The sequence below is a fragment of the Meleagris gallopavo genome, chromosome 3 (genome assembly GCF_000146605.3).
Source record: "Meleagris gallopavo isolate NT-WF06-2002-E0010 breed Aviagen turkey brand Nicholas breeding stock chromosome 3, Turkey_5.1, whole genome shotgun sequence".
In the NCBI taxonomy this organism is placed as follows: domain Eukaryota; kingdom Metazoa; phylum Chordata; class Aves; order Galliformes; family Phasianidae; genus Meleagris; species Meleagris gallopavo.
Window position 1 is genome coordinate 60,101,103 of NC_015013.2, and position 7,669 is coordinate 60,108,771.

Consider the following 7,669-nt stretch of genomic DNA (forward strand, 5'->3'; position numbering starts at 1 on the left):
TTTTTTTTTAAACGGAAGTGCTAATTTATGAGTGACTAAACATGAGAGCTTCTCAGTGCACCTTCAACTGCGACATCAACGTATTAGCTACAAATAAAGCAGGAATGAACTCAGACCAGTGTCACTCCTGCCATGACAGACCCCGGGCCCTGAAGAGAAACTCTACTATTGGACCATATTACTAAAACACTACATTTTGTAAGTATGCTCTGTTACTCTGATCTAGATTTATGAGCGTGTCTGTCAGGAAGTCACTTGCTCATCAGCACCCCAACACAATATCTCAGTTTCCAAAACAACTGAGACAACCACATGCAAAGGAAACTGCATGCAACTATGTTTAAAACATCCCCACACCAAGGCTGATCCACCTACCCAAGGCCCAAGCCACCAGCCATCGTAATCTTTTTCCTCACAGCTTTGAAATAAGCTCCTGTATCTTCTCCTGTGTTTCTTCTACCCTTGGGATAGAACTGATGGGCAGCACGTTGTCTTTCACATGTAATAAATCCCCCATTTGACTAGTCATTAGCCTCCAGCTGTGCTTGCTATGGGAAGATGAGGGGGAAGAAGACAGACTGCTCCTAGAGGAAACAGCCGCTTTCTCTCTATGTATCTCATCTGGCAGCAAGGAGAAACAGTCAAGTCTTCTGCTGACACAGAGCTATTCTCATTATTCTCATTCCAGCACGCTCTTCTTGATGTTCAGGCAGGCCTACTGCAGATTTTGGCTACCTCACACTTCCAGTTAGAAGCAGAGAGAGGAATTTGCCCTCTACCTTGCGATGAAAAGCTGACTCTGGGAATCTGTTTAATTATAATTATTGCGGGAGTGCGGTTAGGAAGATAATAAATCAGATTGCTGGATCACAGGTGTACAAAGTGGGGGAAAGCAGGAAGAAAACAGAGGTTAGGCTGCTGCAACAGAAATAAAAAAATCTCAGTGTGGGTGGGAGGAGGGCAGGAGAGGTGAGATAACAGCCACAAGTTATTCTAGACCAGAAAGAAAACAAAACGTTTGGCTACAGATTTCTTACAGTACACCTAGGATATAAACATACAAATAAGCAATTCCCTAACTAGCTTTTAAATCCAAGTTTCTAGAACTGCATTTTTATAATAAAATACTTTGGCAGGCTGCCCCACTGGATTACACTGGCTGCTTATTCACACAGCAGTTACTTGTTAATGACATAATCAGAGCAAATCAAGGAAAACTTCACATCTAATGAAACCCAACCACTTCCAAGTTCCACTGAGGAATTTTGTGCATCATATTTAATAGGAATTAAAGAGGTCTAGGTTCAGCCTCAGGTTCCAGACACACACATGTAAGGCCCTACACGCATGTGTACACACACAAAGCATCTGTGCTTGCTCACACACAACAGTTTTTTCAGCAGTGGAAGCCATTAATACAGAATTGAATGTTTTATTTAGTTTTGAGTGCACACAAAGGACAATTCATGTTAAAAGCACTACTTAGCATGACTTTAAAAATTACCATTAAATTCTATTTTTTTTTTACTGGGTCCATCTTGAATCCTGCATTTACAAGGAAAGGATAATCTAAAGAATAGAACAAATTACATTCCTTAAGTAATATCACAATATATATGAATTTATCTTGGACACCCACCTGCACAAATTCACACGCAGAAAGTATTAATCTGTGTTAACAAAGACTTGCACAGCAAATGAAAACTAAATGACTTCAGATTTTTTTTTCCAGAAACGTAGAACCAATCTGCATGCAAATTCAGTGAATTTTTAAGAAAGAAAATACAACACACCTAGTCGAGACAGAAGATGTTTCTTAAATGGGAGCCACAACCTCGTAGTACCTAGAAATAGTCATGAATCAGAGATCCTCCATGCTAGAAAGTGCACTTTCCAAGAGTACACTTGGAAACCTACAATTCAGCAGAAAACAAGTGGAAATTTGCAGAGTGATGAGCAAAACGCAAGAAAGCAATAAGCCAATGGTCATCAGCATGATGGGGTACTGCGCCAACAAAGCACATTCTTACTACCACTAGGGTTCCTTTCCACCCCCGCAGGCTTTGCAGACAGTAGATGAACTGAACAAACAAGGATTCCATCCCAGATGTCCCCAACATCATCTTCCACATGCCACAGCAGTTGTAGCACAACCAAAGCATCTGAAAATTGCATTATTATTTTTTTTAAGAGTTTTATTTTACCTCACCATTGAGCATATTAGCATGCTGAGTCAAAATTAATCCACGGTGGAACTTTTCTGCAGTAACCTGAAAGAGACTGACTTAGCAAATGCAGGTTTTTAAATGCTGTTGAAACAAACATCCCAAACAAAGCACTTTTAAGACCAACAACCCATATTTGCACTACATCGCTACCTCGTTAGCTTATAATTTAGTATATGAATAATCAAGGTAAAACAATTTTGCAAGGGTTTAGCTTTAAGTTTTCAAAAAATGAATTTTAACCGTAAGGGGCACGAGGCTGTAGTTTTTCTTTTCAAACCAGCTCCCTTTCAAAAACAGCATCAGAAAGTTGACACTGATACAATGCACAAAGTATACTTTGTATATATGTTACACAACCTAGACAAAGAAGTAACAAAGAATTGACTTGTGGCGATCCAAGACAAACCAATTAATGAGGATTTAAAACTACTACTCTGCTTAGATCTTCCATGGCAATTACGGGCTATGAAATAAGCTGCCATGACCTTTTGCAGAAAGAAGGTACCAAGGCTGCTTTACATTCCAATGTACGAAAAAATTAATTGGTCATAAAACTCAGAAAGCATTTTAAAAATGAACTGCCACATAAAATTACTTCTGTGCACAAAATCCCCAATCTGAACCTGTCCGTGCTGTGCAGAGCCGGAGTCAGTCTCTGCCTCTCATATGAATAGATGCAATCTCAGCAACCAGACACAATAAATACAAGATGAAGGGAATGGCAAGCATAGCAACAACACACAGAATTAATTCCAGAGGCTAGGAATCACATCATGAAAATTATTTCATTATTTTCACTCGTTAATTATTCATGCGGCAGAGATACGGGAAATGGTAGGGGAAAGCTAATAAAAGAGCAAGAGGCTGCGAAGCACTGATGGGGAGGATTGGAACCAAATAAAAGTTATGAAAAACAGAGAACGCGTGAAGAAAGGAGCTTGGGGTAAGTTCCACATTCAGTAGCAGGCCCAACAGAAGGCATTCCTTCTGTCTCTCCACTGCTCATTACTCCTGGTCTAGCACTGTGACATACTGCTTCCCCATTACTAACAGGCACGAAGGATCATTTGTGAAGCTACACCATGAATCAGCAAGGGCTGAAAAATAACCTGATCAAAAAAGAAGAAGTTGACACAACCAAGAGGAAAATGCAGAAACGAGCAGCTCCTAGGGAAAAATAGGTCACATCAACACTTCTCAACGCAGAAAGGTGTGACCGTGGGATTGAAGACCAACCGATGCCTATGTCCAGACCGTAAAAACATACCTATGTTTTCTGATGCTATATGCAGCAGGAAACGTAGTTGGATCTTACACCTGGTGTGATGGACAAACATTAGCAATGTTAGCAAAAGCTGTCCAAAGCATTTGGTTGCTGCTGGGAAGCACATTTCTCAGAGGAAACTTGGACCTCTCACTGAAGAACCACCCAGGGCCAGGCACCTCCAGCTGCTCTTTCTGGCTTTCTTTCCAGCTGTGTCCTCTTTAAGTCAAACTTAGGATCCCACATGCATGACCTGCAGTCTATTGTTCAGATGCATGAAGCATGCAGAGACACAGAGCACGATGCTACGCTGCTTAAATGCATGAAATGAAGATGCAATAATGAGCTAGGTTATTAGAGAGCAGACAGTAAGTTACTAACAACCTGGTGAACAACAATACCCAATACTTCAGGTAAAAGCTTAGTTTCTGAGATTCCATTGGAATCTTTTATTACTTGCCTCTTTCCCTCTTAATGGAATTTCATCCTTACATCTCTTTTGTTCCAACCCTTACGGGCAGAAAGACAAAAACTGGATCATTACTTTTATTCAGACTCCACCACCAGCCTCCACTGATGCGATTTTTGGAGGCACTGAAGCCAGCATGGAACCAGTAACACGGCAGAAGGATAAAAAGGAGGCAAGAATGACAGGCTAGGCCAAAGTTTTCTCTTACTCACTCATGACATGTTTCTGAGACTGCTTTTTATGCCATGCAAACATGTGCTGACCTCTCAATTCAAGTTTTTTTTGTTGGTTTGCTTTTTGTGTGCGTGTGGAGTGCAATGCTGGGCATGTCATCAAAAAGTGCTCACAGCTGTGTTTCTAAAGTGGTTTTCATTATAAACCCTCATTCATTAAAGAACAAAAATCAGACAAACATTTCACGCTAAATAAGCACTGCCACGGTTTTTAGCAACTTTTTAACTAATATTAATAACAGAAGTTAAAAATGACATGAGGCAAAAAATCCAAAATTACCTTCTGAAAGCTCACCTTTAATTTTAAAAACATCCTTTTGTAACAGTGGGAACAAACACCCCTGGGGCATGATCCAAGGTACTACTTAACATCCACCTGACCTTGCAGTGAACCCCAATTTAATCTCACCAGTGTGAAATACCTCATCATTTCAATAATCACCAATTCAGGTGCCCTTAAAACCAGCTTATGACACCAGCATTTAAAACTTTAAAAAAAAAAAAGAGCTGCATAAAACCACACAGTAGCAGTTCTTCATTTGACTGGACTGGAACAGCAATTATCACAAATAACCTCCAGGTAATAGATGCCACTTGTACTCTTCTTTTCTCTAAGTTCAAGGTATTAATAATGAAAAGAGTAAAATGAAATAATTCATTCATAAAAGAAAACTGCAAAGTGAAATAAGTTTTTCTTTCTACATTTACTTGGGACAGAAACGGGTTTAAATTGCCACAAGGAAGATCTAAACTCAGTATTACGAAAGAACTCTTAAATGACAGAACAGTTAAGCACTGTTAACAACAGTTAAATTGTCTGGTAAGATTGCATAATTCCTATTATTTGAGGCTCTTATGGATATGGTTTCAAAAGCCTCATGGTACCATCCTTTTTCTTTAAATCAGTTGTGACAATCTTGACTAAGCCTATGGTATTCCTGGAGATGGCAGGTCACCACCCAGCCTTTCTGACCAGGCTGCCTGTTCCTTCGCTGAACTGAATCATGAACACCTGACAAGCATCAGAGATGGTATAAAGGAAGCAGTAAAAATATGTGCCCAATGTCAGGACTTTAACCTTCAGCAGTAATGAGTTATGTCAGCTCACCACATCTCATAAGACTCTATCTTAAAAAACATATTAGACAAACAGATTAGACAAACATCTACTAATAATACTCTAAGTACAATTCATCCTTCCTGGAGCTGACGAGAGTAGACCACAGCTCCTGAGGTCATCTGCAGCAGTGCTTTATCCACCCTAGTAAAAAAAAAAAGAACAACCCAACATGCACAGCCCTATTGGAACCCACTCAGTGAAACTTAAACAAAATATTAAATTGAACTTAAATTAAATGAGATAAATATTTGCAAGCTTCACATTGTCATGATTAAAATCTACACCTAACATAGCATGCTTTTGTCTTACCACTGTTTCCCATACGAATGCTTCCTCGTCAAAAAGCTAAGCCTATAAAGTCTTAAGCCTAAGCAATTTCACATTTTAAGGAAGAATTCACTTCTCAAGACCTTACTTTTTGACAAAAACCTAACAAATGCATATTAAAACATAAGATAGTGGTCTGGTTGCACACACTGGTTTTCTATGTAACCTACTGTAGGGAGCCTCCTCTAGCAGGAGAGTTAGACTAGATCATCACCAGAGGTCCTTTCCAACTCATACGATTCTATTTCTTAAGCATGCTAATACACAACATCAGTTGTACTCCTATTGCTCAAGTCTAGCCTAAACAGAAGAATGAAAGCAACAGACCAGATTCACACTTCTTGAAACAAAATGGAACCAAAATACCAGGAGTCTTCCAGGAGACTTGCAAGGTGAAGTTAAGTTCAGAAGTTACGCAGAACCATTAACCTTCTGGCCCATCATTTATGCCTGCCTACAATAATAGCAGGTTTGAGAGAGATTCATATTCTATTATCTGTAAACGAGTCCAAAGTGGGAGAAAAGGATAGTCCAAAGACCACAAAACAGTTGTCCTATAATCAGCCAGACAGTATTTGCAGAGAGTTCCTCCCTTAAATACCCTAGCTCCCTTTTAAATATGCATTGACTTATTTATCTGACTTTCCCAAAGGAAATATTACTTGGTCAAGCATACATATGGTTTTCACTTTTTGACATGTTACACAGCCACCCCTCCCTGTAACTCACCCAAATATACCTGCAGCACATTGATCAAGAAGAAAGGAATATGTCAAGAAGCTCAAAAGATGAAAAAAAAAAAAACCTAAATGCCTATCCCATTTAATTTGTTGGGCTCGCACATAATTGATCCCTCACATGCACTGAAGACTAAACAGAAAAGGAACAAATACAATGTGTCACTTTGACCACTTTGCCCATTCCTTCCTCCAGAAGACCATGAAGAGACCCTTCTCTCACTAGCACAGGACACGTGGTTGGTTAGATTGGACCTTCAGGAAGATTTGCACAGATAGGAAACTCACCACCATCAAATAAAACTCTGGTGAAGGAGTGCAAATGGAAAATATCCTAACCCAGTTGCCACGTGGAAAACTAATTTGTCATAAAAACAGTTTTCACCAGTTAAGTATTACACTCATACTTGGTGGAGGGATGGTCAACGGATGTTTGTCTTCATCTACTTACTAATAAGGTGTTACCATACATTCAAATTCCTAGTAATTAACATGGTATTTGTTCATTCTTCCTTCCCAAACACTCACACCCCTCATGCTAACACAAAGATCTTCACTTCTGCCCAAGGAGGAACAGCATCAAGCCCAACAGCTCTCCATGCTCTACATATGCATGTGCAGCACAGTAAGTCAGGAAAGAGGACAATACCTTAACAAAACACCAAAAAACGTGAAGAGAAAGAAATGGCCGTTACAAGCATGAAGAGCAAAGACTGCATCTTCTGTAAGGACATCGTGCAGAGTCCCAGAAGAGACCTTTCAAGAAACCCTCAGGAGCCAAAAGCTGCCTTCCACTGACACATGCTTTCCTCCACAATTCTATACGTTCTCCAGAGGCATATACCAGAACGTAACCCTATTACCGTTTGCTGGGAGGCCACGGCCACACCAGCACACATTCCAAAAATTCAGGACAGTGCCCTCAAGGAAAACCTCCCTGTCGTCCCCATATGCACATTTCTGTAACGCTCCCATCACGATCGGATGAAACAAGATACCACGGAGTTCATCTTGCGACTGATGTAATGTGGGCAGGGAACAACGCCATGGCAATGCGAAGCCATGGAGCTTTGTCTCCTTCAAGACGGATTGCCAAGTCCTCATAGTTGGAGGGAGGCACAGCTCAGCATCCCAAACAGAACGCCGCAGTGCACGTTCGTTATTTCAATAAAGTCACTTCAGCTTTTGGCCGCACCATCGGAAACTCGGCCCGCCTTTGAAGGGCCCGAGCCGAACGCTAGGAAGCAGCCCCGGCTTAGGAGCCGAAGGCGAAGCAGATGACCGACCGCAG